This window comes from Ursus americanus, chromosome 18 (assembly GCF_024610735.1).
Source record: "Ursus americanus isolate L20-20 chromosome 18, mUrsAme1.1.p, whole genome shotgun sequence".
Taxonomy (NCBI): Eukaryota; Metazoa; Chordata; class Mammalia; order Carnivora; family Ursidae; genus Ursus; species Ursus americanus.
This window is the reverse complement of record NC_142144.1, coordinates 44,675,332-44,692,762: the sequence shown is the minus strand read 5'-3', so window position 1 is coordinate 44,692,762 and position 17,431 is coordinate 44,675,332. Positions and strand designations below refer to the sequence as shown.

The following is a 17,431-nucleotide window of genomic DNA, read 5'->3' as shown; positions in this document are numbered from 1 at the left end:
TACTTTGATCTCTTTATAGTTGTCCTTCCTCTTTAGCTAGAAAGTCTTCCCTTGATGTTAAGTGTCTGCCAACTTGGAAAGCTAAAGCACCCGAAACTGGCACAGACACATTATTGTCATGCCTATGTTTCATTTTCCCAGAACCAGGCATAGGGGGAAAGAAATAAAAAATAAAAAACCTATTTTCACATGCAACTGACACCAGCTCAGTTGCTGAGATTAGCTTGTGCGGGTGGGGGAAACGTGTACCAGTTCCCTTTCATATATGTATCCTTTTTATCCTCTTCCATCTGCAACTCAATGGAGAGAAAATGTGATGGGTTGGAGAAATCTGTTCATTCTGGTAAACTGTTTGGAGGTGTCAAGGCTAAGAATAGTCATGGGCTGACATTAAATAGTAGGGACACATGCTGAGCTGGCTCACCCAAAGCTGGTGTCTACAGCAGCACACAAAATTAGAATTTAGATGGGAGACCTTTTTTAGAATATTCTTGGGTCTGATCAGAGGCATTTCAATTTAGAGATGCCATGTGGCCCTTGGAGGCATGAATTCCCGTGGACAAGATGGGTCCAGGTGCTCTTAAAAACCGGTTGTCTTTAAGCCAGAACACAGAGGTGAAAACTACCACAATAACCTCCCCTCTCTTACGCGGAAGGAGAATTTTCCCTGAACAAAGAGAGAGAACTCATAGAAGGCAAGCAGGTTAAGCAGGAAAGCCAACCCAGAAGAAATTGTAACGCTTTCTAAAATTATGGAACAATCCTGTTCTTTGACGTTTTCCAGCTTGCAGATTTGTCTCCGAGCTTAGCTGATTCACATCTTGGCAACACCATAGGCAGCCTAGGTTAAATATATGTCTAAATCTATGTCACTATAAATGTCACGATTATGGCAAAAATACCCATTTCCTTTGGAAGCCATTTCCACTTCCAGTCATTGTTCCTTTAAATCACTTGTACATGTTTACACTTAGATGCCCAAGTGGTTAAACTGGTAGATTTGGAAAAGAACAGGTCACTCTTTAGAGCAGATTTGGGAACCAATTTGTCTGTGGACATAACCGTTCTACTCTGGAGATTTCCCAAGTTCTCTGTTAAAAATGGATCTTTCAGGGCACCTGGGTGGCTCAGTTGGTTAAGTGTCTGCCTTCGGCTCAGGTCATGATCCCAGGGTCCTGGGATCGAGCCCCACATCTGGCTCCCCACTCAGTGGGGAGTCTGCTTCTCCTTCTGCCCCTCTCTCCTGCTCATGCTCTCACTCTCTCGCTCTCTCTCAAATAAATAAAATCTTTTTTAAAAAATGGATCTTTCACATGCTTTCAGATTTTACCAAACTACTCTTTAAAAGTCTGTTTTCTTTCACAAACTATCAAACAAGTTTGTTCAAAGAGATGTGTTAATTCACAGACTCACAGGGCAAGGAGCCTTAGGCTTGAGAGCTCATGTGGCATTCAAGTACGTAACCCTGCCTCCAGGCACGGCCCTGCCAAAACCCTGTCAAGAGAACGCAAAGTGTAACCTGTCTCCTAGAGCTAGAGGAGAGAAATTTGCAGTGATCCCAACATTTAGACACCCACTGTCGCCTACCTATATGCCTAAAAGGAATCCCCCATTTTGTTATTTAAAACCATTTCTTCACATTTTGTTCGCCACAGAGTTGGAACACATGTGTTAATAAGCCCGAGCAAGTCATGCAATTCCACAGACATTAGGTCAACGAATACCCATTTCTCTCTCCTTTTCCTCATAGCTCCACATATTAATGTTTCAGTCAACATCACTGTTTTGTGCTCCTGCGTTGCTATGGGAAAGAAACACATTCCTCTATGCAAATAAACTGCATTCTGGGTTTATTTTTTCATTCAACATTCACTGAAGGTTCCTAGGAGTTGGACCAGTTCTAGGGACTAGTATTATGGAGGCAAACAAAACATACAAAATCCCTTCCTTCCTGAAATGCAGAACCACGGCCACCTGGGTGGCTCAGTCTGTTAGGCGTCTGGCTTTGGCTCAGGTCATGATCTCAGGGTCCTGGAATTGAGTCCTCAGCCCGGAGTCTGCTTCTCCCTCTACCCTTCCTCCTGCTTGTGTTCTCTGTCTCTCTCTCACTCTCTGACACTCTGTCTCTTTCAAATAAATAAATAAAATCTTAAAAAAAAGAAGAAGAAATGTAGAACCAATCCAGTGGGGACAGCAGACAATCAACAAAGTATTCAGGTAAAAGAAAAGAAATGCAGATATAGATTATAGCTTCTTTTTTTTTTTTTTTTTCCTAACAAGAAAGGAAAGCCCAAGACAAGTACAAGTACAGTTTTAGGAGACAAAATACAGAATTTGGGTTTGGACATAATTGTTTGAGATGCCTGTTAGATTTCCATTACACTTGTCAAGCAGACAGTTGAACATCTGATTCCAGAGTTGAGAAGAGATATCCAGGAATCACATGTTGACTCAAACTTTACTTAGGATTATGTTCCCCATATCATTTATTTTGTGATGAGGAGCCTGTCATTTCAACCCATCTCCCCATTCCGTACTTCCTTATCTTTTGGTCAGGACGACTGCTTCAGTCCATCAAGTGTTATTCTAATTTTCTAATACAACTTGTCAAGTATCTACTTGACTATATTTGATTTCTAAGTTTAATGAGAAATCTCACCTTCTCACAGATTATATTTTTACCACAATTTATTAGGTGTTGACTTTGTGCTTTCTATTTTGTTAAGCATTTCATCTGTATCGTGTCATTTAATTCTCCAAAACCTTTATGAAATAGGTATTACTATAGTCTATGTTTTGTTAATGAACAAACTGAAAAGCAGAGACATTTAGCAAGTTGCCTCAGGTGACACAATCAGTGTCCTAAACGCCACGTTATTACCAGCTGTACAGCCTCCTGATGAGTAGATATGTTATCTGACACCAGGCTTTTCCACACTGTAAGGATATGTATTTCGAGTCTACAAATATCCACTAAGTGTTCCTTGAGTGTGACACAACCTCTGTAGAACTGGGCTCAAGATGACCGGGCATCCAAGAAAGATCTTCACTAATGTTTACTGAAATGAGGAGGGGTGAAAGATGGGGCATTGCTAAGTGTCTTTGCAGAATTATCTTTGGTCTTCACACCAAGGGTTAATGTTATCTAAAGCCTCAAATAAATCAAGTAAACAGCCCAATTCTTAGAAAATGTGAAAGCCTGGATTTGACTTACAGCATGTCTCACTCCAGCACCATGTTCTTTCCACTGTGAGAAGCTTCTGCACCTTTTAGTCTTCTCCTGAGAACCTAAACATTGAGGATGGCTGGGTATGTAGATTAAAATGTTTTCTCCCCACTACTGCCATGAATTTGTAATTAGATAGCACCTGTGAGATAACAGAATCTATCCATCTATCATCTATCTATCTATCATCTATGTATCTATCTATCTATCTATCATGTCTACCCTCTCCCACCCCATGCCTGGCACAGAGCTCCTAAAACCCTGGTCATTTCCTAAGTGATAAGAACATCTCTTGGTCTTTGACCCTGTTTAGAAACACAGGGTTTCTAAAACCTTTGTAAGTTTTTAAGTGATAAGAGCACTAGCAGCTTTTGTTCCTACTGAGGCAACTATGGGAAGGCTCCTAGATGGGGACCAGTCACCAGAAAGATTAAGTTACAATTAAAAACTTGGAAATTTCAGCCCACCCCCCATACTTCAGAGAGGAGAGAGGGGCTGGAAATGGACTTAATAATAGATCATGCCTACAGGAGAAAGCCTCCATAGAATCCCAATAGTACAGGGTTCAGTGAGCTTGCAGGTGGTTGAACACATGCAAATACCAGGAGGGTGATGCACCCCAACTCCAAGGGAACAGAAGCTCCCGTACTCAGGACCCTCCCAGACCCCACCCTATGTATCTTTTCATTAGTTGTTCATCTGTTTCCCTTATTATACCCTTTAATAAATTGGCAAAATGTGTTTCCCTGAGGTCTGTGAGCCACTCAAGCAAATTAATCAAACCTTAGGCAGGGGTCATGGAAACCTCAGATTTATAGCCAATAGTCAAAAGCACAGGTGACAGCCTGGACTTGCGAATGGCCTCTGAAGTGGGGGCAGGAGGAGCATTGTGGGACTGAGCCCTTCACCTGCGAGGTCTGACACTCCTTCTAGGTAGATAGCATCACAACTGAGTTAAATTGTAGGCCACCCAGCTGGTCTCTCATAGTTGTTTGGTGTCAGAAAAAAGCCACACATCAGGTGACCAGTAGTATCAGAAGTGATATGTTCTGTGTGAGTAGTAAAAGGAAGAGAAAGGCTTAGGTTTTCCCACTCAGTGTCGTTTGTTTGGGAATGATGGAAAATAGCTATCACTTATCGGGGACTTAAAATACATACTCAACTAAAAAGAAATCTCAAATGAAGAACAATTAAGTGATTCACCCAAAGCTGTCCATAAAATTAAGGGCAGGACTTCGAATCACACAGGTGTTGTACCTCCAATCCTGCTTTCTGCGCTGCTGTGTACGTATACAACAGAGCCTATTAAGTCCGGTTGTGCGTGAGACAGAAAACCAGGAGAACTAAATTAATTAATCTTATTCTCTCAAAGCCAGTATTTGCTTCTCTGTTCCTTGCCTCCACTCGGTCCTCAAAGCAGCCCAGAAAACAGGTTCATTTCTAAAAATGGATTAATTTGTGAAATTTACACCATATAACAAAATGATTTGGAGTGTGAAGTCACTGTTTCTTCTTCCCCCACCTCTTACACTTCCTTCCCAAAATAAATAGGCAGATTATGTAACCCCCCTAAATTATTATAATGCTTAGAATTGCTATATTGCTGGGATTCCTACAGGGAGGACAACTTTCAGGAAGGTTTATTTATAAGGAGGTCATTTTGAAATTTCGGTAGCTTGGATGGGCTCCAAGAAATACCTGCCTTATGATGAATTTTTCTCTGTCATGAATAGAATCCCAGAATATAGCAAGGTTGGGTCTAATACATCCCTAGTTCAAGATGTAGAAACAGATGAATTGAGATTGAACTTTCATATGATAACTAGGACCAAAAAATTTTCTCCAAGCCATGAGAGAGCAAAAAAGAAATTGATTGTGGGAACAAAGTCTCTTCTAGAGAAAAAATAAGTTATGAAAGTCTATAATAATTTATAACAATTTCTAACTTCAAGCGCTTTTATTGCATATTCTAATATTTGGTCCTGACAATAAGTAGGTGAAGTACCAGTATGTTCAAAGTACAAATGAGGAAAATGAAGTTAAAGAAGCTCGAGTGGTCCACCGAGAGGCAGACCCTAGGACAGGATTAGAATTTCAAGAGATTTATTGACAGAGAGAGCAGGAAGAGTGAGGAGAGCCTTCCACTGCAATGTGGGTCTGGCACTTATGGGAAAAGAGAATGACGGAAAAAGAATTGCGCAGAAAAACTCTTGGACTAAGCACAGTTGCAAGAAAGTTTCAGCCAAAGACTCTCCAGCCCGTTGTCTTACCACCATAGACCTGCTTTAATATCCCCACCCTGCCCAGTGGGCACAGGAAACACGTCTCAAAGTGAACACAGTGGTATGTCCAGAGGGGTAGGATGTCCAAGTTCTCTCCTCACAGCTGGAGAGCTGACCAGAACATTTACATGACTGCCACAAGCCCCTGTGATCAGCCAGACAAGGAGAACTAATGGTCCCCGAAGTCTCCTGACATCTGGTAGAGTCTTTTATTTGGTGTTTTAAGTACACATGATACTTATAAGTTTTTTTGCAACTAGAATCATGGGATCACTGAATACAGTTATATAAGTTGTCAGCTTCTGTAAATTTTTTTTTAAAGCCTATTCTATAAGAGCTATGCATACAAGCACTGACCTATAGAGTAAACTTACTAAAATGTTTCGGATATACAAAAACTATCCTGAATACAAGAGTAAAATTATCTCCTGTGACTTTTTTGACTTTTTTAATTTTCTTATTTTTTTAAGATTTTATTTATTTATTTAACAGAGATAGAGACAGCCAGCGAGAGAGGGAACACAGCAGGGGGAGTGAGAGGAAGAAGCAGGCTCCCAACCGAGGAGCCTGATGTGGGACTCGATCCCGAAACGCCGGGATCACGCCCTGAGCCGAAGGCAGATGCTTAACGACTGCGCTACCCAGGCGCCACTCTTGCGACTTTTTTAAAAAAAGATTTTATTATTTATCTGAGAAAGAGCTAGAAAGGGGGAGGGGCAAAGCAAAAGGGAAAAAGAGTCTCAAGCAGACTCCCCGTTGAGTGCGGAGCCCTATGCAGGGGCTCAATCCCAAAACCCTGAGATCATGACCTGAGCCAAAACCAAGCCAGATGCTTAACTGACAGCACCACCCAGGTGCCCTCCTGCAACTTTTGAAAGAGGACTGCCACAGATGAGTTTTGTCACTAGTTGCCGCTCACTCAAAACTGTCAATATACAAATTTTTGTTAAGGCTCACTAGGTGAAGTCTTGATGGGTACAGAACATTCTAGAACGTATTTAGGTTCATTCATATATCTATTCAAGTGAATATGCATAAATGAGCTATATAAAATAAAAAATCATTCCTCAAAATAAATAACAGATATATTTATATTTATCCAGTACCACCTGTCTAGTATACTACAAGGAAACCCTCATTTTTTTCCTGAAAACAAGTCTATAGATATGAATCATTCCTTCGAAGTGGATATGAAGTAACGAGGCTCCGAGGCATTAACGACTTAAGGTGCAAGAGGGCATGCAAAGTCTAGATTTGAATTTGGCTCCCCTGGAGATGAAGAAGAGGTGCAGCATAGCCAAGACAAACACAGATTAAAATACTATGGCTTGAGACACACCCATTTGGCTGCTTGCTATTCCTTATTCCCTATTGCTTGACTGATACACAGACTTTTTAAAAAGTAGACTATCAAGGGATACAAGAGTTTTGGAAGTGATACATTACCATGATTGTAACACAGAAGACTGGTTCTCCCTAATCCCCATTTACTCCACTTCTGATAAAATCGCGCAGCAGAAGTTCTTCTTAGTATTACGGATCAAGAGAATCCTATCACCTGACGTTTTTGTTTAGGCCATGTTTTTGGAGATTCTAGAATAAATCAGAAAAGTTTTTAGTCTCAGTGGGATAAAAAATTTTCTCTAGCCACAAAAATGTATAAAGTTGATCAAATGAAATAAAACATGATTTTCAGTTTTTCTCTGTATTTCTCCATATTATTGTATATGCTTGGTTTTATGCCTAAAATACTCTTTCTGTGTCTCTGCCACTGAAATCAGTCTTTAAGATTCAGTTTTCCATCTACCTTTTTTTTTTCTTTCTGTGAAGCCTCTGCACCGCTCCTCACTCCACTCTCCGTCATCACACCTGGAAGCTCGTTGGCTCTTTTCCTGTATAGTGTCCCAACTCTTTGTACAATACTTCCCTGATAGCTGCCATAATACCAATGGGCACTTTTTGTCTGCCTTTCCATGACAGCCAAAGGATTTCCTTGAGGACTCAAACTCACTTTTGCTCAGTTTTATGTGTTTGATACCCAACACTTAAACGTTTGCTGAAGGAAGGCAAAACTACGTGGTAGAAAGCACACAGCATGGAGAAATTAAGTATGGATCTTAAGAATCTTAAAAAGTATGCCCACTGATACCTAACCTTCTAATTGCCTTTTTACAAGTGTAATCATATGATTTTTGCAAGGAAGAACTGATGTTAAACTTTTGTTCATTTTTAGGTTTTTATCACTATCAAAACCAAACTGTAGAGAATAAATCGTAATTATTTTCTCAAGATAACATTTAAAATAATATATAGATATTAAAATGATAGATGGATAGCCAGGTGGGTAAAGTATGCAAAAAGTAAAGTAAGGAAGTAAATATTTTTAATATTTTTAAGTCCTCAAAATAACCAAAGTTTTGAAAAATACTGACTCATATTTCATGTGAATAGAAGCACAACAGAAATGAGAGCGTGAGCATGGCTTTAGTATTTAGTATTCCTCTCTACGCTGACCTTGAACTTGGGTTGTCTTAATGTACTCAGAGTACACTACTAACATTTCATCTATGGAACAAAATTGACTAACTGCATCACAAGTTTTGTGAATTGTAATACAGCGGCTTTAATTCTGTAAAGGTTGCAAGAGCACAATGTAAATAATCTCGTTTCATTTGGCTCAGTATCATATAGTTTATGCATCAGTATCTTACTAGACTATAAACCTCTTGATCTTAGCCCTCCTTATAAAGTGTCCAAAGGGCAGTCCAAGATCTTGCATGTAACAGGCACTAATACATGTTTATCAAATTCAATATAACAAAAATAAAAATGGAAAAGGAAAATATCTTGAAAACAAACGGGAAAAAATCAGTTTGTGGGTTCCTTTCTGCCAAATATAAAGCTACCCTTTTGTCTTAATACAGCCATCCAACGTTTCATCATTTCTGTCCATCACCAAAAAGCTTCATTTATAGAGCATTAAGCTCATCTGAGTATTCTGTTATAAAGCCGCGGTCACAGTACAGAAGATTGCTGTGTCCTGCATTCTGATAATATCCTCGCAGAAGAACAAAGCAACCTATCATCGGGATAAATCAAATCACAAATCTTTCTGGGAAGAAAAAGAAGGAAAATGCTTTATGCTTTATATTAATTCTTGAGTAAACATCACTCAGCGCAGTTATAAGTTTATGGATTCCAAATGTGTTTGCATACAGAATAGATTGGTATATGTTAGAAACAGATTATTATATAGTAAGTGCTGTGGAGTTGGATAAGGCAAATCCTCATCCATCACTATTTACCTGTGTGACCTCACAAATACCCCTTTATCTCTCAGGCTCAGTTTCCTTTTCCATGCATACCTAGCTCGCAGAGTTTTTATACGGAACAAACGAGAGAATGCATATTAAACGCATGTTAACTCTGAACTAGAATACTTGGAAACGGTATCATGCCATGTTTATAAATCCCACATAAATGCACAGACACACAGTATTCAATAGAATTAAGATATACCCATTACATGAGCATATGTGCATTCCACGAGTGGCACCGTGTCCTAACAGACTGCTGTCACACTGCATTTGTATCTGTAAGCATTAGTGCCATTTTCGCATACCTGTTAAGCAATCTTCTGTTATTACTTTGCAACACATCATTTCTGTCTCTCTCTTTACTAACATAAGACCATTATCTTGCCATTCAGCAATGACAGATGATTCATCCAAGATTCCAAATGACACCTTCTTGATATAAGGGGGGAAAAACCAACAACTTTGCTTCTTCAGTTTTTTTTTTTTTAACAGATACATTCTGCATGTGCCTTGGATTCAGTTCCTGAGAAAAAGGCACAGAACACATACAGTAGCCCAAACCCCAGGAATTCATTTTATTTGCAAGGGGTAGAGAACAAAAGATGTATTTTCTTTGCCAGTTACTTGTACATTTTAACCCTGCAGACTGTTCTACATGGAGAATCCAAAATGGTGGGAGTTTGGCATAGGGGAGGGAATAGGAGAAAGGAGGGAAAATTATTAACTCAGTAACACAAAATAAACCCATGGCCTGTGTTCCTAGTCTGTCACCAATGCAGGATTGGCGTGGCAAAGAGATGAGAGGTTTTTCCTGCAGTCTTCAATATGGTGATCTTATTTTCTGTTCCAAGTCAGGATTTGCTATCTGAGTGATTTTTTCCTTTGATTTGTAAATGTACAGATTAATATTTTATTATCAATGATAGCTCACTTGTATTGAATGTTTACTATGTACTAACCATTATATCATCTGATTTACTCATTAGAACAACTTCGCACAGCAAGGAGATACAAACAAGCTTTGGGTCATGTAGGGAATTAATGAAGGAGCATGGATTTGAATCAAAGTGTGTTTGAATCCAAAAACCTCTGCTCTTCACAACTACTTTATTCGGCCTGTCAGGGCAAATGGAAAGATTGTTATGGAAAGGCATGAAATTCATTACCAAACCCCTTTATTGAAGACTTTCTTTTCAAAGGGGAGGTACAGGCCTGGTATTGCCATTCCTTGGTAAACACTGACCTAATAAGTACTCTTACCCTCTGTCAATACCAAGCCACCTTCTATTAGGACATCTGCGTATGTAGGACACATTGACAGTCTGACACCTGCAGTGAGGAGAGCGGCTTCAGAAGCACAAAGATGGCCTTGTTGCCTGGTGGCACTAAGAAAAGGCTTCCCTGAGAAAATCCTATCCAGAACAGAATTTTGAAGGGAAAATTTCCCAGAGATGTGAAATAGGAAGGGGAGGTCTGAGGAGGGCGAGGGTACGTAAGACAGAAGAACAGAGCATGCGCAGGAGTGGAAGTCTGAAAAAGCAAGATGCGTTTAAGAAGCATGGCGGGCCCTCAAAGGGGAGTGAGTGGAAAGGGGATGGAAAAGGTACCTAGAGCTAAATCACGGCCCCCATGTCACATAAAGAATCTGGAGTTTAGGTTTCAGGCCAGATGGAGTTATTGAAAGATATTAAATAGGGCAATGAATTGAACAGCCTCGCATTTCAGATAAATCATGAAATGGGATCAAAGCCACAGACAGGGAGACAAGGTGGCCAAAGTTGCCCAAACCAGGCTTTTTAAAGTGGGTAAATTTTTACACAACTGAGAGATCTAAAAAAGAATAATGATTTTTTTCTTAGTTTTTTGAGTATATAAAGGACAATCTTATAACCAGTTATTGCTTTGAAACCCTGTTGCTGCATTCATATTTCTCATGTCAAAATGACAACAATGGTCTCAGGTACAAACCTATATTCGTATTCTTTTACCAGTTAAGATAAAATTCTCCTTTGCCATTACAATTTGCAGTTAAAGAACATTTTTCATAGACTAAGGCTTTTGTTTCTTAAGTTGTTTAATAAAATGAGACTTAGATTTGATATCACAAGAGTGAGGCGATAGAAACTACTACTTTAATTGTTGAGGGAAAATAATAACAGAATAAAGACAGATTTTTAAGTGATGAATTTTCAAATGAGAAACAGTGATGAGAAATTTTGATTACCATGTAGTGCATAGTCGTGCAAGTATAATAAACTCAAAAGAAGCAGTTTGTAGCATCAAAAGTACAATCCTTTCATCATATGTTCCAATTAGAAGGTTATCATTAAATAAGCAATAAAAGAACTTTTCATTATATTTTGATGGTAATGAATCTATGACATGCCATTAAGTTCATAGACCTACCAAAACAATTATTTAGTTCTTAAAATGCCATTGTTAAAAAAAGAAAAGGACATGCGGCACCTGGATGGCTCATTCGGTTGAGTGTAAGACTCTTGGTTTCAGCTTAGGTCGTGATCTCAGGGTTGTGAGATCGAGCCCCAGTGGGCACCACGCTGGCATGGAGCCTGCTTAAGATTCTCTCTCTGCCCATCTCCTCCACCCCTCTCTCTCTTGTTCTCTAAAAAAAAAAAAAAAGAGAGGGACAGAAGAAAAGAAAAGGACCTAATATGATCATGAGGATGGTGACTTGACATAAATGATAGTTTATTATATTTAGAGTGAAAAGAATTAAGCAGACAATAAATAAAACAGAAAATTCAATAATACTTTTACAATAGTAAATCTAACTTTGGCACCTTGGTTTCTGCAGAAAAAAAAGGTCTGTGACCATAAGTCTTATCTCAAATGCTATCATTTTGCTGTTCTGCTTGTATGTACTTTCTAAATTTGTTTAGATTTGAGGTTTAAATAGAAAGTATAAGCCCAAGGAGTTTATGCCTGGTGTTATATACTGTGATAAGAAATAATTTCAAATTAATAATTGGTTTGTTGGATTTATTTTTCCTAAAAAGGGACACATACACCACTAAAGTTTAAGAAACACTGGCTTGGGGCGCCTGGCTGGCTTAGCTGGTAGAGCATGTGACTCTTCATCTCAGGGTCCAGAGTTCAAGCCCCATGATGGGTTACTTAAACTTATTTAAAAATAATTTAAAAAAATAAAAATCAAGAAAGTTAAAAAAGAAAGGAAGGAAGGAAGGAAGGAAGGAAGGAAGGAAGGAAGGAAGGAAAGAAAGAAAGAAAGAAAGAAAGAAAGAAAGAAAGAAAGAAAGAGAAAGAAAGAAAGAAAGAAGAAAGAAAAAAAGAAAGAAGAAACGAAACATTGGCCTCCATGAGAAATGATGAGGTTTAAACCAAGGAAGAGTTGGAACGAAGAGTTAGAAATGCTCCTCTACCAGTGCTTTGGAAATTAAGTAGGTAAATTCACTCATTTATTTTCAGTGAAAACATCTCTCATTGGCTACCTGTAGCAGTCAATATAAGCTACTGTCTTCAATACGAAGGATACGGAGATAAAAGCCATAGCCCTGCCTGAGGGAACACGGGAGCTCCACACTTCGAGTGATCATACTGTGAAGCTCACCCAACATTGCTCCAGGATTTTATCCCTAGGTTGCCTCAGAAATCCCAGGTGATGAAGGCTCAAGAGAATATCTTCATCATTTCTCTCTAAATCAGGGAAAAAATTTTACCTGCCAGTCACCATTCCGTTTATAATATTAAAAATACAAAAGATGATAGCCTAAAACAGCCTTCAGGCAAGCTGAAATATTTACCAAGCCCTAACACTTCCTCCAAACTTGACTATTCCTGGGAGATCTACAGGTAGCCACGGACAGAAAATCACGTGCTTCCTTAATCACCAAGCAAAACTGACGACTCTGCTCAGAGACATGGCTATTTGTCTCAAAAACCGATTTCGAAGTTTATGCAAATATTTGTCATGTTAATGTGAAACAATATTTTAAAATATATTTGGATAAGAATTACTTGCCCTTTTTATTTTACTAAACATGTGCTCTGATAAACATTTTTAATTATAACAAGAGAAGGAAGAAGAGAGGGAAGAAGGAAGGGAAAAGAGAGGAGAGGTAGGGAGACGAGGATGGAGAGAGAGGAGGAGAGAGAGGGGAAGGATGAAGCGTATCAGGAAGAAGTTCTTAGATCGAGACAGACATGTCTTAAAACTGTATTAAGATGAAATCCCATCTTCATCTCTGGATTGGCAGAGGAGACATGAGCAGTGACTGCCTTCAAGCTATCACTTGAGACATGGTCTTGAAGCTCACAGTCAATCTTATCCCCGTTCCGCTACTATTTCTTGCTCTTAACATCTCTGTTTTCAGTTTCTGGATGAGAAAAATGGACAAGAAAAGGACTAAGTCGGGGGGAGGATGAGAGGATTAAAAGAGTAATGTAGGTGGAGCCCTTAGAACACCATGTGGCCCCCAGGTGGTGAATGCTAAGTTTTCATTTATTATTATCATGATAGGATTTGCTGGGTGTCCATTGCGAGCAGAACACCATCCCGGTGGCTGAGCTGAGCAGCTAGAAAATTGGCAGTCAACGCTTCTGCCCTCCGGGGACGAGACGCACTGCTTTGGAACCAACAGTGTGATGAACGTTTTAGAGGGGAGCTCTAGTTGAACTAATTACCACCTACACCCATCTGTGCCTTTTGGTTCCTAGCCAGAACCTTATACGTTATTGTGTCGATAGGGGCATATTCTTTCATAGGCTTGATGTAAAACAGTCATTCCCAGAGGCTTATCTGAAAAGTAACTGCATCAGAATCTCCTGGGGAACTTTAAGTATAAATGTCTAGGTCCCACCCCCAATGAATATAGATCTTGAATCTTTAAAGATTGCACAAAAATGCCATTCGTGTGCGTATTACTCATCCTCAGATGCAGAGAATACAGCATAATGGGGAGCATTCCAATTTCCATGCCGAAGAATACCCAGAACAGACATTAACATCATTTATTTGGAAAGGAAATGACTCTGTATCATTGAACGATTCACGGGGTACTGCTGGCCCCAGACACCAAGTGGCAGCAGCTTAAAGAAAGACCTGCAGCCAGACACAGTGGGTTAAAATCTGGCTCCTCTTCTTAAGAGCTGGGTGAACTTGGGCAGGTTACTTACCCTCTCTGTGCCTCAGAATCTTTATATATAAAAGAGGTATTACAACTGTAGGTCTTATTCATCAGTTATTACGAAAATTATGTACAGTAAATGTAAAATACTTGAAACACTACTTAGCATACAGTAAATACTCAGTAAATGTCAGTTATCATTGTTAGCATCAGAAATTATTGTTAATCTAAGTCCACAATATAGAATTGGTGAAGCTGGAGCGTTAAAGGATTTCCTCTCTTCTATTTATATTCTCAGTAATTCGTTGAGTTAGAAGTCTTTCTTTTGCAGCTGTCCCTGAAAGTAAGCTTTCCCAAAAAAAACAAGTTTAAGATGAAAAATAACATTTCAGTAGCTCAGGAATTAATCTTTCCAATGCCATGAATATCTTTTTAATTTGGCATGTTTTAATGCAACACAAGGAGAGAGAAATGCTTAGCAAATTCTGAGCATTTATTACAGGCAATTTCAAAATGTCCAAAAAAAAAAAAAAAAAAAAACCCACAGAGAAAAGTGTATCTATAGGGGTGAAGGCAGAGGCAAAAGTCATTGGAAATGGAAAGAAATTAATCAATAAATCACCCTATCATGTGAATTCTATTTTTTCCATGTAGATTTGTATTAAAACCAAAGAAAGTAAATAACCTGTTCGCTGAAAGTATATACAAAGTCCTACTCATCCCTGTCTTATAAATTCCAAAGAATTCACAGATACTCTGTTAATACAGAAAATTAATAAGTTAGTCTCTGCCTAAGTTAACTAACATGAGTCAGGCATCTGGGGTTACTTCTGTGAGATTACACTGTGTGAAATGCTCCTTCGCAAACACCCTCCACACTACAGGCCCATAAATTATTAATGTCTGTTATGGTTGTTAGGGGCAATGCATGGAAATTTATCCAGATTCCAAAATCCCGAATAAAAGTCAATGGTTAGGGGCGCCTGGGTGGCACAGCCATTAAGCGTCTGCCTTCGGCTCAGGGCGTGATCCTGGCGTTATGGGATCGAGCCCCACATCAGGCTCCTCTGCTGTGAGCCTGCTTCTTCCTCTCCCACTCCCCCTGCTTGTGTTCCCTCTCTCGCTGGCTGTCTCTGTCAAATGAATAAAATCTTTAAAAAAAAAAAAAGTCAATGGTTAAAAATGAGAGGGAGAGAAGGAAGGAGACAATTATATTGGTTTGGTGAGAGCTGGAGCATTTCTACTACTCCATCAGCACTGCTTTTAAAGATCTAAATGACATACAGACTGATGAATAATTCAGATTTCATTTATTAGTCCACTGACCCCATACATGGCTCCATAAAAATGAAAATAATGTTATTCTCCTGCTTCACCCTCCATAGAATGGAATATGCCTATGTATCTGGGTAGAATTTTTTTGATGTAGTTTGTGCTGGCACATTGTATACACATATATTTGCATGTCTTACATTTGGAAGAAATGTTGAGATGAACAATTTCAATAACATGTATAAAGGAGACCATTTTGCCCCCTACTGGTAGATGACTTAGGTCTGTAGAAAACAATGCTGATTATCATGTAACAACTGGTTACCTGGCAACTAAAAACTAGACAATGTAGCAATACAATTCTATGTCCTCAGTCTAGGATTGACACAAAGGGAATTGCCACCAATGCTTCTGCAGGGCTACATCCTAGAAGACTGAATTTTATCCCATGGCCTCCCGTCTCTGTTCTAAGAATTTAAGAGCACCACACTACAGTCCCTGCTGCAGAGACAAAGCAAAACAATAAATTTGCAAGAATGAATTTTTAGGTTAATTTTTCGGGTCTTTTGATAGAAAATTTCAAGAAAATGCGATTCGGGATGTTAAAGAGTTGGACTTCAACTTCTAAGAACTTGCAACTTCATTTCAGAGCTTTAATTTCACCCTGGAAAATTTAAAGGAAGAATGAATTTGTACTAAAATTTGGAGCACTTCTATATATTGTTGGCCTTAAATTGTTAGGATGACTTAATATTGTCATAAACTCATTGTAGACCTATGTGGACCTATGCTGGACCACATACCCAAGAATTTTGTAACGATAACTGAAGAAGCAGTGAATTTTCATTCCTGAGGAGAGTGAGGCCTTGAAAGGATTTAATCAATACACTGTTCTAATCCATTTCTAAAATTTCTGGAGGCAAAATTCACACCAATACCAGCAGTTCAAGGAGGACATTCAGGGGAACACCTGTTATTAGAGGAGACCACATATGCAAATGGAAGCAGGACTTGACACAGGCTTAATATTTCAGACAAGTGGGTTAAGAGAAGCAAGAGCTAAGAAAGTAAGGGAAGAGCTCAGGTGAGACCACCTACTTCCCCCGTTTGTCCGGTTTTCACGCAGAGTCACTTTACTGAGGTAATAATATTGACCGTTTGGTTGGTGAAAGACAGCCACTGGCCCACCCTTTTCACTTTTTAAGATTGAATCTATTCAAAGGTCAAAGCATCAATAATTGGGTCTCTTTCATTCCCTCTCTGCCTGTCATTATGAGACAGTGACACTGAATAAATGTATCTTCTCTGCAGAATCAAAACTTCCCTCAGGTGGGCTGTGTCTACAGCTAGAGTGGGAGTAAAAGGGAAGAGGGGATCGGTAATATCATCTGTTCCTTACATCTACGCAAAAGTGAGAGCAAAATAAACAAACAAAAACGGAGAGAGAAAAATGTGTCCCCACCAGACATGCAGGAAAAGAAATGGCAAAAGGAGTTCCCCAGACAGAAGAAAAATGACCCCCAGGGGGAAACATGGAAATTCAGGAAGAAACAAGAAGCAATGGAGGTGGTAAGCATGTGCAGTAAATCAAAATCTATCGACTTAAAAAAAAGGCATCACAATATGTTTAATATGCCTCATTGAAATACATGGTGACACAAATTGTGAGCAGCAGGTGGTAAATGAAGTTAAAGTGTGTCAAGGTCCTAACAGTATCAAGCAAGTGGTCAAAGTAATAATTTTCATTAGACTTTAATAAGCTAAAATGCATTTTATAATCCCCAGGTTAACCAGTAAAATATTAAGAATGAGAGCAAAACCAAAGGATCTCTAACAAATTAGTCAAGAAGAAAAACAGATTGATAAAAATATTTAAATACTAAAAATAGAAGGACCAAAAGGGAACATAAAACAGGAGGGCTAATTGGAGGTAAATAATAAAATGGTAGGGACAATAAACACATATAGAAGTAAACTAAATATTCCAGTAAAAGTATATTATTATTAGACCGGATAAAAAGTAAAATATTGTTATATGCTTCTTACAAGAAAACCACCTTAAATATACAAATACCAAAAAGTTGAAAATAAAAGAAGACACCATCAACCAAGCTACAATAATATCAAACAGATTTGAGGCAATAAATGAAATAAAGGAAGATATTTCTCAATGATAAAGAGGAATGGTAAACCAGAAAGATATCATTTTCAATAGCATCAAATAAATCA

At 38.8% G+C, this 17,431-nt stretch overlaps 1 long non-coding RNA gene across 4 annotated transcripts in view; it reads right to left on the bottom strand.

Annotated features, from left to right (window-relative positions):
* LOC123781360 (uncharacterized) overlaps positions 1 to 17,431 on the bottom strand; it is a 355,277-nt gene that overhangs the window by 53,405 nt on the left and 284,441 nt on the right. For 2 of the 4 annotated variants that reach the window (XR_015727475.1, XR_015727473.1), the window contains exon 13: positions 6,955 to 7,101. The exons of 1 other annotated variant lie outside the window; for it this stretch is intronic. This is a non-coding gene — a long non-coding RNA (uncharacterized LOC123781360). Of the gene's footprint in view, positions 1 to 2,251; positions 7,102 to 17,431 lie in introns of those variants that run through there. One more of the 4 variants, XR_015727466.1, reaches the window with a different exon arrangement.